The following is a 16,805-nucleotide window of genomic DNA, read 5'->3' on the forward strand; positions in this document are numbered from 1 at the left end:
TCCCATTCACAATTGTACCCAAAACTATAAGATACCTAGGAATAAACCTAACCAAAGAGACTAAGAATCTATACACAGAAAATTATAAAGTACTCATGAAAGAAATTGAGGAAGACACAAAAAAATGGAAAAATGTTCCATGCTCCTGGATTGGAAGAATAAATATTGTGAAAATGTCTATGCTACCTAAAGCAATCTACACATTTAATGCAATCCCTATCAAAATACCATCCATTTTTTTCAAAGAAATGGAACAAATAATCCTAAAATTTATATGGAACCAGAAAAGACCTCGAATAGCCAAAGGAATATTGAAGAACAAAGCCAAAGTTGGTGGCATCACAATTCCGGACTTCAAGCTCTATTACAAAGCTGTCATCATCAAGACAGCATGGTACTGGCACAAAAACAGACACATAGATCAGTGGAACAGAATAGAGAGCCCAGAAATTGACCCTCAACTCTATGGTCAACTAATCTTCGACAAAGCAGGAAAGAATGTCCAATGGAAAAAAGACAGCCTCTTCAATAAATGGTGCTGGGAAAATTGGACAGCCACATGCAGAAAAATGAAATTGGACCACTTCCTTACACCACACACGAAAATAGACTCCAAATGGATGAAGGACCTCAATGTGAGAAAGGAATCCATCAAAATCCTTGAGGAGAACGCAGGCAGCAACCTCTTCGACCTCAGCCGCAGCAACATCTTCCTAGGAACAACGGCAAAGGCAAGGGAAGCAAGGGCGAAAATGAACTATTGGGATTTCATCAAGATCAAAAGCTTTTGCACAGCAAAGGAAACAGTTAACAAAACCAAAAGACAGCTGACAGAATGGGAGAAGATATTTGCAAACGACATATCAGATAAAGGGCTAGTATCCAAAATCTATAAGGAACTTAGCAAACTCAACACCCAAAGAACAAACAATCCAATCAAGAAATGGGCAGAGGACATGAACAGACATTTCTGCAAAGAAGACATCCAGATGGCCAACAGACACATGAAAAAGTGCTCCACGTCACTCGGCATCAGGGAAATACAAATCAAAACCACAATGAGATATCACCTAAACACTGGTTTTATCCCTATCCTATATGTAAGGTAGATTTTTTATCCCTATCCTATAAGGAAGGTAGAATGGAAGAATAAAAAGTTTACCATTAGGAGAGATTCAGAACACCTGAGCCCCAAGTCCTGCTCTAATTATTCGTGAGCTGTTCTTTTTCCTTACTGGTTTCTCCAGTCTCTGGGCCTTTGTTTCTTTAGTCATAATACAGAAAGAGTAGATCACCTCTTTAAGGTTCTTTGCATAAATGCTTAACTAGATTCATGCATAACTGCTTTTTGGCTGCTTGGATGGTTCCACACAATGCCAATATAGGAAAGATAACTAAAAGCTCAATTGCCCAGATGCTCTGATACATGGTTCCAGACAATTCCAATGCGGCAGTGATAATGTATAAAATGTAAAGTATCTTATTTTCACAGAGCTTATAAAATTTAGAGTTTTTAATGTACTGTTGGAGGCATTAGTTTATTTTGATGATCACAACATTCTTGAGTTATTATTTTCTTCTTATATATGAGGAATCGGAGGTTTGGAGATGTTAAGTGACTTGCTTGGTATTATGCAGACAGCAGAACGCTAGATCAAAGAGTCGCATGCACCCCTGTGTTTGTAGCAGCACTATTTACAATAGTCAAGATATGGAAGCAGCCCAAGTGTCCATCACTTGATGAATGGATAAGGAAGATGTGGCATAAAAACATGAAATCTTGCTATCTGTAACAACATGGATGGAGCTAGAGAGTATAAGTGAAATAAGCCCATCAAAGAAAGACAAACACCATATGATTTCATTCATATGTGGGATTTAAGAAACAAAATTACAAGCAAAGGGAAAAAATAAGGCAGAGAGAAAGAGCGAGCAGAAACAGACTTAATTATAGAGAAAAATCTGATGGTTCCCAGACAGGAGGTAGGTGGGGCATGGAGAAATAAGTGATGGAGATGAAGGAGTGCCCTTGCTGTGATGAGCAGTGAGAGGTGTGGAACTGTTGGATTACTATATTATATACCTGAAACTAATCCAACACTGTATGTTAATTAACTGGAATTAAAATAAAACTTAATTTAAAAAAAAGATTACACAGGTAGCCAGGAGCAGCTAGAATGAAAATGTCAGTTTTCTAAAAAGATGATGATTCTATTTTCTGAGATATCAACTATCATCAAGATATTTAGGTAAAAGATTGACTTTGTCACTTTTGATAGGTAACATGGAATCAAAATAGGAAGTTCTATAGTGTTCATCATAGTCATCCTTATCAGGATTTTATTTTTGCTTTTTCGAAATGAAGGAAGAAAGGAGGGAGTGAAGCGAGAAGCAAGGTATTTAAAATTATTAGGTAAAACATAGTTGACTATGTATTATAGAAAATACTTTTTAGGATATTAAAAATGTTATTTTTTCCAAAATCCAATTCTAGGCAGTCTGTTCTAAACTTAAATGTCAAGAATTTTATTTCTTATTCATACATAAATCGTTCATGCCAAAGTTCTCCTACATTATTATTCAGTCCATTGGCAATTGCTCCTCTTCCAGGTTGTCAAGTTCATTTATTTTTGGTTATTACAATCTGTTCATATTTTTCTAATTCATCCTTTTATTAAATAAGAAAAGCTATCAAGTAAATCTATTTAGGAAATGAGCAGCTAGTTCAAAAAGAAGTATCTGTGCTGCTTACTGTTCCTGTTCAAAAGTGTTTTTACGACCTGATGTTCATTCAAAGCACTATATCAAATTACAAATTTGAACATAAGACAATACGTCATTTTTTAAAAAAGATTTTATTTATTTATTTCACAGAGATCACAAATAGGCAGAGAGACAGGCAGAGAGGACAGACAGAGAGGGCAGGGGGGATGGGGAAGCGGGCTCTCCACTGAGCAGAGAGCCTGATGCGGGGCTCGATCCCAGGACTCTGGGATCATGACCTGAGCTGAAGGCAGAGACTTTAACCCACTGAGCCACCCAGGCGCCCCTAATATGTCATTTTTTTAAATCAATTTTAAAACATGTACTTTCAGAACTCAAACATTTTTCTGATTCGTTCTAGAGAATAAAATATCACCTTATGGAGGTGAAAAAAGTAGAGCGAAGCCAATCCAAAAGCTCTATCAAATGAATAATTCTCTACAAATTTTTTAAAATTTTTATTTATTTTTTAAATTTCTTTTCAGTGTTCCAGAATTCATTGTTTATGCACCACACCCAGTGCTCCATGCCCTCCTTAATACCCACCACCAGGCTCACCCAACCCCCCCATCCCCTGCCCCTCCAAAACCCTCAGCCTGTTTTTCAGAGTCCACAGTCTCTCATGGTTTTCGTCTCCCCCTACACTTTCCCCCAACTCCCTTCTCCTCTGCCTCTCCTCATCTACAAACTTTTAAATATCTTCCCTGCCGTTCCCTCTTAACACATGGTATACATTTAATTCTCTTTTCCTTTCCTGGTTTCTGCTTATGAATTTATTTTTGCAAGTGCTCTCTGTAGGTATTTTAGAGAACAATATTATATAAAAATAACCCTTCGAGGAAAGTCAATAAAATCTTAAAAACTTAAAAAAGCTAGAAGACATACGGCTGTTACGGGAAACGTTAGCATTTCCATAGCTCTGTTTGATCTCATTTGATGCTTGTAACAATGTTGGAACTAGTATAGATTGCCTCCCTTTTACAGATAAGAGAACAGACACAGAGAAAGTGAGTAAATCAGAGAGAAGGGGTTGTGGATACAGTGAAAGGGAGAAAGTGCTTCTGGTATACTAAGGGTACAGCACGGAGTTCATAACCTGTCATCCTCTGAGCCTGGAGAGGCAAAGCAACAGATGGGAGCAGATGCCGGCATTTGAGTTCACTCCTACCTGGTGTCCTCCCAGGAACAGGTCTCTGAGCAAGAATGAGAAAGCAAGATTGAAAGAAATCAGGGAAGGGGTGAGAAGATATGGAATGCACACTATTGGAAGTAGGACAGAGAGTTGCCAAGGAAACTGACAATAAAAACACATAGATGCCCATTGACTTCTAACAGGACTTGATCTCTCTTTTTAAAATACAATGAGTCTTCTTCTTCATTAGTGAGGTAGGCCAGAAAAAACTGCTCCTAGGGCTTCTTCATTAGTGAGGTAGGCCGGAAAAAACTGCTCCCTGAAAAAGGTGAAGAAGATTTTTTGAGTGACCTATGGCATGATATATCCAATATTTTAACTTATCCCCTGAAGTTTCTTATTCTTATTCCTAAATTTTATCTTCATTTGGTTTTATAAAATATTTCGTATGAAAAAACTATAAAATAATATACTTAACACAGGCTTTCTCAACCTTAACATTACATTATATTTGCCTTTTTTTTTAATTAGACATTTCAAATACAGTTAAAGCCTATTCTATACCTTTTCTGTTCCATTTCTCTTTCTTTCCCTACACATAAATTCCATCCTGAATTTGGTACTTATCATTTTTGTGCATAATTTTACAATTTTGCTACATATGCATGTACCCATAAACAATATTTTATATTGATACTATACATATTTTTACCACTAAAATGGTATCAAACTGTACCTATTATTTCTCAACTCACACTTTTTATTGTCTGTGTTCTGTGTAGTGTTATCAGTGTTGATACATACGGTGCTATTCATTCATTTTTAACTGCCTCCTAGTGTTCTATTATATGAAAATACCACAACAAATACATCTTATCAAACTGATGAATACTTAAGTTGTTTCTTTCTTTGCTTTCTTAAAAACAATGCTTCATTGAAGATCCCTGCCATGTATTTTCTTATGCGTATGTACCCAGAAGTGAGATTGAAGGCTAGAGCATCCTGTAAATAAGAGAAGCAATTTTCCAGTATGGTTGCATTGAGTTACACTCTCACCTTCATGCTATGTATGAGAGTTCCTGTTCCTCCACATCTTCAATGGCATTCAGCATTTTCAGATTTTTAAAAAATTCCAATATGATGACCACAAAATATTTCATCCATATTTTAACTTACATTCCCCTAACAATGATGCCATTTCATATTGGTATTGCCAATTTGGGCTCACCCACCTATGAGTCGTGTGTGGTATCTTCTTTCTTAATGCTTTGCCATTCTTTAAACATTCTGGATACTAATCCTTTGTTGGAAACATTTTTTTCTTAAGACATGACAGTGCTGTGAAATGTGTAAGACTGATGATTCACAGACCTGTACCCTGAAACAAATAATACATCATATGTTAGTTAAAAAAAAGACACGACTTTGATTATTGTGTCTTTCGAAATGCAGAAATTCATAATGTCGACGTAAACCAAATGATCAATTCTTTTAACTTTTGGTTTGTGCTTTTGCATCTTATTTAAGAAAGCCTTCTCTATGTTCACACAATATTTTCTCCAATATTTTTGCTAGCTATTTGGAAGTGTTGCTTTTTCACATTTAGGCCTTTAATCTGTCTGAAATTAATTTATGCATACTGTGAGATAATAATTTAATTTTATTGTCCCAATTGTCTCAGCACCATGTATTGAACAGACCATCTGTCCTTCCTGGAATTGTAATGACACCTCTATGTAATTTACAAAGTGGCTTCATACAAATGTCACATTCTTAGCTCTTGGTTGCATTACTTTAGTCTGGTATTCAAACCCTGCATCAGTTTGTCACTTTTTAACTTTTTACAGCTTCATCATAAGTCTTCATATCTGCCAAAGTAAATCCATATTATCTGTACTCTTTAAATTTTTAGGGTTATTCTTGACCCTTTACTGATAGATGAGAATTTTTGAATTGCCTTTTAAATTTCCATTAAAAAATCACAAAAACCCTACTGGGACTTTAAGTGGGATTGTAATAAAAATAAAATTAGTTAGGCACTAAGTGACATATTTGTTCTTTTGAATTTTCCAAACTGTGAACTTTCTTTTATTCAGGTATATCTTTCCAAGGAGTTTTATATTTTTCTCTGTAAAAGTCTAAAACTTCATTTAATAGATTTTACCTAAGTATTTATATTTGCTCTATTTTTGAAAGACTATTCAATTTTTTGAATATAATGTTGCTGATGTATAAAATTGCAATTAGCTTTTGTATATTTATTGTGCAATCACAGTGTGCTTAGTTCTCTTAGATAGTTTTAATTATTTGCCTGTAGATTCTCTGGGATTTTCCTGGTAGACCATCTTTTTATATAAAGAGCAAAAGTTATATTTATTTTTCTTTCATTTCATATTCCCACCTACTGAGATGATTAAAGCTCCTAGTACAGTTTGATTAGTACCAGAGATTGTGGGCATCTTTGCATTGTTCTCGACATGAATTGGAATGCTCCTAATGATAAATACAAAGTTTAGTTGCTATTTGTTAGATAAATATGATGTTTAGTCTTAATATTTGGTAGGAATATAGGTTATCCCTACTTTTCTATTTCTAGTTTCCTGTGACTTTTCCTCTCTCTCTCTTTTTCTTTTTCTGAGAGAGAGAAAGAGTAGGAGCACAAGGCAGGGGAGTGGTAGAGAGATGGGGAAACAGAGAATCCTAAGCAGGTTCTATGCCCAGCACAGAACCCCAACTGGGCTCCATCTCACAGCCCTGAGATCATGACCTGAGCCAAAATCAAGAGTCACACATCTAACTCACGAGCCACTTGGACACCCCATCTGTGAGTTTTTCTCTTAAATAGATATGGTGAATTTAATCAGATGCCCCTTCTATTTGATATATTTTTTTCTTTGTGTCTTTTGATTAATTGCACTAACCGATTTCCTCAGGTTAAGAAAATCCTTATATTCGTGGTATAAATTCAACTTGTTCAAGATGTTTATTTTTAAATATTTTAATATGAATAATTTAATATAAATACTCTAATAGAAAATAAATTGCTTGATATAGTTTCCTAATATCTGCAAAAAAACAGACTCTTAACTATAGAGAACAGACTGGTGGTTACCACAGGGGAGGTGAGTGGGGGGATGAGTGAAATAGATGATGGGGATGAAGGAAGGCACTTGGGATGAACCCCAGGTGAGGTATGGAAGTGTCAAATCACTATATGGAAACTAATGTAACACTGTGTTAACTATACTGGAATTAAAATTAAAATTTAATTAAAATAATAATAAATTAACAGAGATGTAAAAAAAAAAAAATTCTATACCCCAAACAGGAGATTATAAGAAGTTTGTCTATAGGGTTGCTGAATAAAATGCAGAATATTCAATTAAATTTGAATTTCAGATAGAGAATAAATAACTTTTTAATGTAAGTATATTCCCTTGTGGTAATTGGGCCATGTTTATACCTCAAAATTACTCTTTGCTAAATGAAATAAAATTTAAACTTTTTTTTTATATTTATTTGCTAAAAATGGCAACTTACTTGTTTGAAGAATCTGACCAGCCCTTGAGGACAGACCTAAAGATACTAACATTCAGGGTCTCCTTAACAGCCTAAATTCTAAAAGTCCTATCCATGTACAAAAAGCTGCCAATCAGCTTTTCAGTGTCCCATTTTTAAAAAAAGAATTTAATAAATGAGAGACCCCTTTATTCACGAACAGCAACTGTTAATACTTTGAGTCCTTATGACCCCAGCTATGCTTTCTGGAGAGTGTACACCTTATAGAGCAAATCTCTAAATATCAGTGTGCTATGCTCTTATTTCTCTACCAGGCAAATCCAATATTTATCACCATAAAATTTTTTTCCCCTAGAAATCTAAGGAAACAGAGACTGTTATGGGAGAATGGGGAGTGATGTCATGCTACCCTGCTGATTTTATTATTATTGTGCTCTTCAGGATTGCTGCTAATCCTGCTGCTAATTGTCTTTTTTTTCCATGAAATTCACATGATAATAAAATTAACCACGTTAAAGTGAACAATTTAGGGGTAGTCTGTTTATTCATAATGTGTGCAAACTTTATCAAATTCTAACTTTGGGTTATAACAGAACACAGCTTCATTAATTTATTTTGTGGCTCTCAATATTCCAGCTTTGGCCACTGGGAGCTCTTTCAGTTGGCCTCTGTTTTGTTGTTGTTGTTGTTGTGCCCCTTTGATAAAACCTATCAATGTGTGTGTTTTTATGCTGAGTGCATTTTTGTTCATCTCTGGTCTAGAAGTTGATTTAGAAAATTCATCTTAAATGGGAATATCTTTATCATATGATAATGCCAAATATTTTCCCAATCTGTTAGCACTAATTTATACTCCTACCAACAGTGCAGCTAAGCTGTCCTATTGGGTCAGTCATATTCTCTGCAACACTTGATATTAACAGGCTTTGAGTTCTGAAAATCTAGTAGCTGTAAACAATGTAATATTTCATTTATCTGTTTATTGATCAGGTTGAGCATATTTTAAAACACTTGTTTGTCATTCATGTTTTCTTACTATGAAAGGCTTCTTCACAAATTTTATCAATTTTTGGATTTTGATTTTGTGTCTATTTTCTTATTGATTTATAGGAATTCTCCGGCAATTGTATGTATCACAAATATTTTTTATCTTTCCATTTTGTCACTTTCTGTCAAGCATCTTTAATAAAGAAATAAGACCTTAACTTCAATGTAGTAATGTTATCTTTTGTTATTCCCATTAATAAAATCATGAAGATTATTTTTTCTCTCAGTGGCATTCCTCAATTAGAGGGTATTAGAAAGCATTTATTATAGGATTTACACTTGTGTTAGAGGGTTTAAGAAAGGGGAATTTGTTTTGGATGAAGGTATTTCTGTGATTGGGTATCAATAAATTTTATCTAGAAGGAGAAAAGACTACATACAGTAAGGCTAGAGTTTTAACTGGTACGGAAGAAACATTCATAGGAGCCAGGATATGGGGATGTTTGGCCATTTTGTGGTTTGGGAAATACTCATGTTTCATCTGTGTTCAAACCCTAACCCAGCCAGTTCATAACAACATCAAAGTCTGTGTGGTAATACCAAGCCAAATCCTGGATCAGGAGCTATTTTCCCTTACTCATAGGATATTTACTCAAATTGGTAAGTACCTCTTACATAAGATACTTACCAATTTCAAACATAAAAATAGTAAATCTACAGTGGAAAAATTTAGCAAATGACACTTTAACCAAGTGGTCAAAGTTAACATCACCAGTAAAAGACAATAAATACCATATGCCTTTTGATATAAGTCACAGACACAGGCACAGGCACAGCATCACTCTCATGGCATTCTACCCCCAAATGCATAACTTGAATCTAATCATGAAGAAACATGCAATAAATCCAAGTTGAGGGACAAAATAAATAACTTGTCCTCTTAAAAAATATCAAGTTCAGGGGCATCTGGGTCTCTCAGTCGGTTGAGTGCTGCCTCTTTTTTTTTTTTTTTTTAGATTTTATTTATTTATTTGATAGAGAGAGAGCACAAGCAGGGGGAGTGGGAAAGGAAGAAGCAGGTTTCCTGCAGAGCAGGAAGCCAGATGCGGAGCTCAATCCCAGGATCCTGAGCTGAAGGCAGACGCCTAACGACTGAACCACCCAGGTGCCCCGTGAGTGCTGCCTCTTGATTACAGCTCAGGTCATGATCTCTAGGTTGTGAGATAAGCCCCAGGCTCCTCACTGGGTGTGGGGCATGCTTGAGATTCTCTATCTTCCTCTCCTTCTGCCCCTCCCCCTGCTTGCTTGAGTATGCTCTCTCTCTCAAATAAATAAATAAAATCTTTAAAAAAAAAAAAAGCAAGATCATGAGACACCAAGACTGCAAAGCTATTCCATCAAAGGACAATAAAAAGACATGACATAAATGCAATGCATGATTCTATTAGACTGAATTATTATTTTTCTTTGCTCGAAGTTGTGGGACAGTTGTCAATATTAATAAGATCCATGCGATTTAGTATTGTTATGGTTTTGTACTGTAATTTTCCTGATTCTGATTACTGTGGTTATGTAAGAAAATGTCCATCCTCAGGAAATTCACACCAAAACATTTGGGGTAAAATATCATAGTCTGCAACTTATTCTCAAATTTCTCAGAAAAATATAATAATAGTAACAAAAAATTATATAAGTCAAGAAAGTGAGAGAAAAAGAATGATGAAGCGAGTATGGTATAATATTAATATTTAGGGAATTGGGTAAAATGTGTACAGAAATTCTTTAGATTATTTTTGCAACTTTCCCATAAATCTGGAATTATCTCTAAAGAAAATCTTTTTTAAAACACTAAAATATAAAGTTATGTGCAAAACAATATTCACTGATACATTATTCATCATAGTGAAAATTTAGAAGCCCTCTCAGTGTTTATGACAAAGCAAGTTATAGTGCATATGGCTAAGGAATATTACTCAGACATTAAAATTAACCTAAAACTTACATAAGAACTAACTAACTCACCAAATAAATAAATAAACGGTAGGTAAGAACAGCTCAACTTTCTCTCAGAAAATCACAAAATATATCTCTTGATAATTCTGGCATATCCATGTTTTTTTAAGTGTTTTGTAACAAACTTCATTTTAGTTTAAGTGCTTGATTCTTTGATCTGCCCTAATCACTTCTGAAAACTAGCAGAAGCAAGACTAGAATTCAATGTCATGGCAGCGTATTCTGACATGTAAAATGGCTTTTTCAGCTTTGCGTTTATCTTTTGATAAAATCCTTTCATTATCTCTACTCAGATGTTGAAAAGGTTTTTCTAGGTCATTGTAATGGTCAATGTTGTGTGTCGACTTGGCTAGGCTATAGTACTCAATTATTCAATTGAGTACTAATCGTATTGTTGCTATGAAGGTATTTTGTAGCCGTGATTAAAGTCAGCAATCTATTGACTTTTAAGTAAGAGAGATTATCCTAGATGATCTGGATGAGCCAGAGTCAATCAGTTTCAAATGATTTAGGAGGAGGGCTGAAGCTTCCTTGACTAATAAATCCCACCTGTGGACTGCCACTTGCACCCACACAGTTTCCAGCCTGCCCTTCCTGAAGGGCTATGAATTTCAGACTTGCCTAGCTAGCCCCCACAATCATATAAGCCAATTACTTGAAATAAATCTCTTTATATCTCCTACTGGCTCTGCTTTTCTGGTTAAATAGTGATATATTCATCATCCGTATGAGTAACTCCCAGCACTGATCTCACATTAGCTTTAAGAAGTGATTGTTCTAAAAGCCACTTAATTGTATACTTTAGATGAGTGAGTTTTACTGCCATCTTGGAGCTGTGGTGGCCATTGAGAACAGGGATCCTAAGACAACAAATATTTCTGGAAGGCTGTGACCCAAGGCAATTTTTACTGGCTGTGAGTGGGGTCTCTGGAACCAGAGGGAGCACACAGTTCTTCTTAAAATTGAATATGTTTATTCTTGAGATGAAATTGAATTCTATCTAGGCAAGAGATGTGCTTCTATAAGTTGTTTTGTTTGTTTTTGTTGTTGTTGTTTTTTAGATTTTATTTATTTTTTGACAGAGACAGTGAGAGAGGAACACAAGCAGGGGGAGTGGGAAAGGAATAAGCAAGCTTCCTACTGAGCAGGGAGCCTCATGCGGGGCTCAATTCCAGGACTGTGGGATCATGACCCGAGCCAAAGGCAGACACATAATGACTGAGCCACCCAGGTACCCCTTCTATTAGTTATTTACCCAAAGGACACAGAGATTTAAGGGGCACATACACCCCAATGTTTATAGCAGCAATGTCCACAATAGTAAAAATATGGAAAGAGCCTAGCTGCCCATCAACAGATGAATGGATAAAGAGGTGGGGTGGGGGTGTGTGTATGTGAGTGTGTGTGTGTGTAATGGAATATTACTCAACCAACAAAAAGAATGAAATCTTCCATTTGCAATGATGTGGATGGAACTAGACAGTATTATGCTAAGTGAAATAAGTCAGAGAAAGACACATACTATATGATTTCACTCATGTGAAATTTAAGAAACAAAACAGATGAACATAGGGGAAGGAAAGGAAAAATAAAATTAGATGAAAATAGAAAGGGAGGCAAACTATAAGAGTTTTGAACTCTGGAAAATAAACTGAGGGTTGCTGGAAGTGAGAGGAGTGGGGAGAAAGGATAATCAGATGATGGCATTAAGGAGGGCACTTGATATATGAGCACTGGGTGTTGGATACAACTGATGAATCACTAAATTCTACCCCTGAAACTAATAATACAGTATATGTTAACTAAGTTGAATTTAAATATAAAACTGAAAGAGATGTGCTAATGTGGACAAAGCAGAACAATCACAGTGACTCCTGGAGGCAAACCCAAGAAAACCAGAGTAATCTGGAGAAAAGAAACTTGTGCTCATGGAAAAAGTGGCTTGGTTTGAGTCAATTTCCGGAGCAACCTTCCTGTTAAGGCCACTGGCCATAGAAGCTGTGTGATGCTGTACCCCATGAGGATCTAACCTGATTGAAAAGTAAATAAATGAAGGTATAGATTTTTTTTTCTCTTGTTTAAGAGAAAAGAAAGAAAGAAAGAAAAGATGAGGGAGGTTCACAGTACATGAATTGTATCTCAATAAAATTGTTACCAAAAAGAAAGACAGGAAGGATGCGGGGCTGGGGGGGGGGGGGGCCAGGAAGGAAGAAAGAAATAAAAGAGGAAGCAAAAGGCAATTGGTTGTGTTGGCATTTGGCAGATAAAGATGATCTTTGCCTCCAAACGCCTGGCCTCCATCTGGCAGCTTTAGCGGCTTCTGCTCACCACCAGTGGGCCAACAGGGAGACCCACAAGTTAGATTCATATAAGATTGCTTATTTTTGACAGTTTGGACCAACAAAACAGCAGTTTTATATGATTCACCTGACGTTTTCATCCTTTTCTTGCTTTTGTGACCTGCAGAAGTTTTTGCTGTGTTAAAACATGGACATATAAGTAAAACAAAAACTTTTCAAACTGCCATGGGATAGCTAACAATACATAACACTTCAAGAGCAACTTTCATTGTTTTATTTTGATTAAGAAAAAGAATAATTCACATTATCAGAGGTAAAGAGTATACTAATATTATCCTTCTTTCTAATAGTTATTAATATAGCTATTAGCTTTACGATATCTCATAAAGACTAATGTTTAGGTAGTAGGAAGATATGATAAGATTTTTTTTTTACCAGTAATGAAATTTAATCAGTAATCAAAAAACTCCTAAACAAAAGTCCAGAATCAGATAGCTTCACAGATGAATTCTACCAAATACTTAGAGAATAGTTCATATATAGTCTTCTCAAATTGATGACAGGAATCTTGCGATCTTTTTCCTAAATTTAAAAACTAAAATTTAAAAATACTAAATAAATCAAGTTACATTTATATGAATCAGAAAAAGACAATCGGCACAATCTTTTAAATTGTGGATAGACACACTTACTTTCCAATCCAATACACTAATGGCACACTAAAATTCTGAAAGTTCTTTCTCCTTCTCATGTTCCCAGATACCACACCTTAGAGCCAATTGCCATGTAGTAGTATAATAATTATAGGTTATGTTAAAGAATCCTTGGCAAAAAAGAGTTACAGATATTAAAAAAATAACTTATTGAAGTATAAGCATCTATAATTTTTTTTTTAAAGATTTTATTTATTTATTTGACAGAGAGAGATACAAGTAGGCAGAGAGGCAGGCAGAGAGAGTGAGAGGGAAGCAGGCTCCCTGCCGAGCAGAGAGCCTGATGCGGGACTCGATCCCAGGACCCTGAGATCATGACCTGAGCCGAAGGCAGCAGCCTAAACCACTGAGCCACCCAGGCGCCCCAGCATCTATAATCTTTTAAGTGGAAATTTTTACTGTATGTCTTACTGAATATAAATTCTGTGTGTATTGATAACATAAGAGACCACAATGTTCCAAAATCTGAATGAGCACATAAATATATGACATAATAGGGCAAAAGCTCTATTACATTACGTAATGTATAATATCTAATGCTACAATACCCAATGTGGTCTCATCTTTAAAGTATCTTGTACACTTTTTTAAAAAAATATTTTATTTATTTATTTGTCAGAGAGAGAGAGGGAGATAGTGCATAAGCAGGGACAGCTGCAAGTAGCGGGAGAAGCAGGCTCCCCACTGAGCAAGGAGCTCGATGCAGGGCTCCATCCCAGGCCCCCCAGATCATGACCTGAGCCAAAGGCAGACACTTAGCCAACTGAGCCACCCAGGCACCCCTCTTGTACACTTTTAATTAGTCAATTCTTGTTATTCATTGGTCATTATGTTACACAAAGTCACCATGAACATCAAATAGATTCCTGCAAGCCTCTGGTCACAGCATTTCCATCAACTAACCATTACATGACATTGTTTTGTATGTGTTTCTGTTTTAAAGACACCTTATTTAATATATATAGTTGATTCATTACTACTGAAATCACAGCCAATTGCACTATGACTCATGCCTAAAGGAAGTTTACCTAATACACCTATTTTCTCCATAAGGCACGTCACAGACGTCTTGAGCTCAGGAACACCAGACAGCACTTCAGCACTATGTTTGGGGACCATTTAAAACAGGAAAACCACCAACAAAAAGTCTAACTGGGAAACATGGCACTAACCAGATGGTGAAAAGTATGTTTGTTGACAGTATGGAAGCTAAAACAAGAAGGCAGAGCATTGCCCTGTCCACCTCAGCTGGAAACAGATATAGGAACCACACATTTTTTGCCACTCAAAACACATCTTCAAAGGACCACAAAAGCTAATTTTAGCAAGTAAATGAATTTGCAGATATGGAATCCACAAATAATGGAAATTGACTATGTTCAATCAATGTCTATCTTCCCTCATAAAATTGTAAGACTAATAAAAACAGTGAATTACTTCCTCTGTATTCTTAATATTTAGCACACATAGTAGGTTCTTAACAAAAATTTGTTTAACAAATGAATAATTCCTATGCAAGAGAGCCTGGAACATTTAAATAGTAAAAACTAGAGCTGTTCAGCACTTTTTGTAACAGAATTCGTTACTTGGAAGTAGGGAAAACAATAAGAAGCTATTAAATCTTGTCAGTGAATAAAATTGTGGGGTCACCTATTTATTTTTTATTTTCAAAATTCTTTATTTAAATTCAATTTAGTTAATGCACACTATATTATTAATTTCAAAGATAGACTTTAGTGATTCATCATAACGCCCAGTGCTCATTACATCAAGTGCCCTTCTTAATGCCCATCATCCAATTACCCCATCCCCCTACCTTCCTCCCCTCCAGCAAGACTCTTCCTAGAGTTAAGAATGGTTTGCCTCCCTCTCTATTTTCATCTTATTTTATTTTTCCTTCCTTTCCTCTATATTCATCTGTTTTGTTTCTTAAATTCCACATATGAGTGAAATCATATGGTATTTGTCTTTCTCTGACTGACTTATTCCTCATAGGTAGAGTCATCCATTTATAAAAAGCCATGCTTAGTAGTAAAAAGTTTCAGTTTATACTACTTAACCGAAGAAAATCTTTCAGCTCCTCTAATTATAACACATTCTCATTTTGACACAATTTACCTTTTCCACCAAATTACTACTATCGCCAACAAAATTTTTTCAAATTTTAATACTTTACCACTTACTTAGTATAACTCAGCTGGTATTCTTTAAGAGTTTCCTTAAAATGAATTTGAAATTTAAATTTTTGCTTTGAACCTTCTTGATCAAAGAGTACAGTCCATCACTACCATGCAAGATGAAACAAAGAATGGAATAAAAAAAAGTGATATCTATATAGTCAGCAAATTAGCTGACAAAACATTTTAAATATGTCACATTTCTACTAAGCACAAGTAAGAATAAGTTGGTCCCAATCGATCACAATATGTGGCATTTTTACCACAAGCTTTAAATTAGACTGTTAGTCTTCTCCAGCACGTCATCTCTAAGAAAATGGCAGTGTTTATAAGCACCAAGTATTTTATATCCAGTAGGAGGTATTCTACATTTTAAGATAAAGGAATTCTTTATAAAATTTGGTTTAAAAAATAAACGCTGGGGCACGGGGTGGCTTAGTAGGTTAAGCGTCTGACCTTTGATTTTGGCTCAGGTCATGATCTCAGGGTTGTGAGATCAAGCCTCGTGTGGGGCTCCATGTTCAGCATGGAGGTTGTTTAAGATTCTCTCTATCCCTCTCCTTCTGTCCCACTCACATACTCTCTCACTCTCAAAAAAAAAAAACTAAAAGAAATGAAAGAAAGTATTTATTAACGTCTCGAAGGCTAAAATAAAAAAAAAACACAGAAAATAGAAGTACTCACTCTTAAATTATTTGGCTTCAAGAAAGCCAGAAATGATTCTGTTTCAGCAAATCAGCCATAATGATAAAAGGTATTATGAGTCTACTGTATGAATCCACTGTATGAATCTTTGAAGGTAAAGCACACTTTCCAGCTCAGAGAGGACAGGGATGACTTTTTCATTCTTAATTTCCTACATCCTCAGAACAGGATCCCATTGTAAATCATTATTTGAATAGAATCCCTAACCTAAAGTCATTTTTCTCCATACGATATTTTCATGTTGGTACATAAACTGCAAAATGGCAAAAGTCTAAGTCAGTGATAAAGAATTTGTAACATAAAAAATGCTTGTGTACAATGTCTATCAACAGACCTGAACTGACTTTTCTCCCAAGACTAAAATCACTTCAGTACTGAAGGTAGAACTAACATGATATTTTCTTATGGCTGGACTTCATTTACCAACAAATAATTTCATAAAATCCAAAGAAGAAATCTCAGTGGGTGCTCCCTGAGCTTCCTAATTTGCCAAATG

This window comes from Meles meles, chromosome 2, assembly GCF_922984935.1.
Source record: "Meles meles chromosome 2, mMelMel3.1 paternal haplotype, whole genome shotgun sequence".
NCBI lineage: Eukaryota > Metazoa > Chordata > Mammalia > Carnivora > Mustelidae > Meles > Meles meles.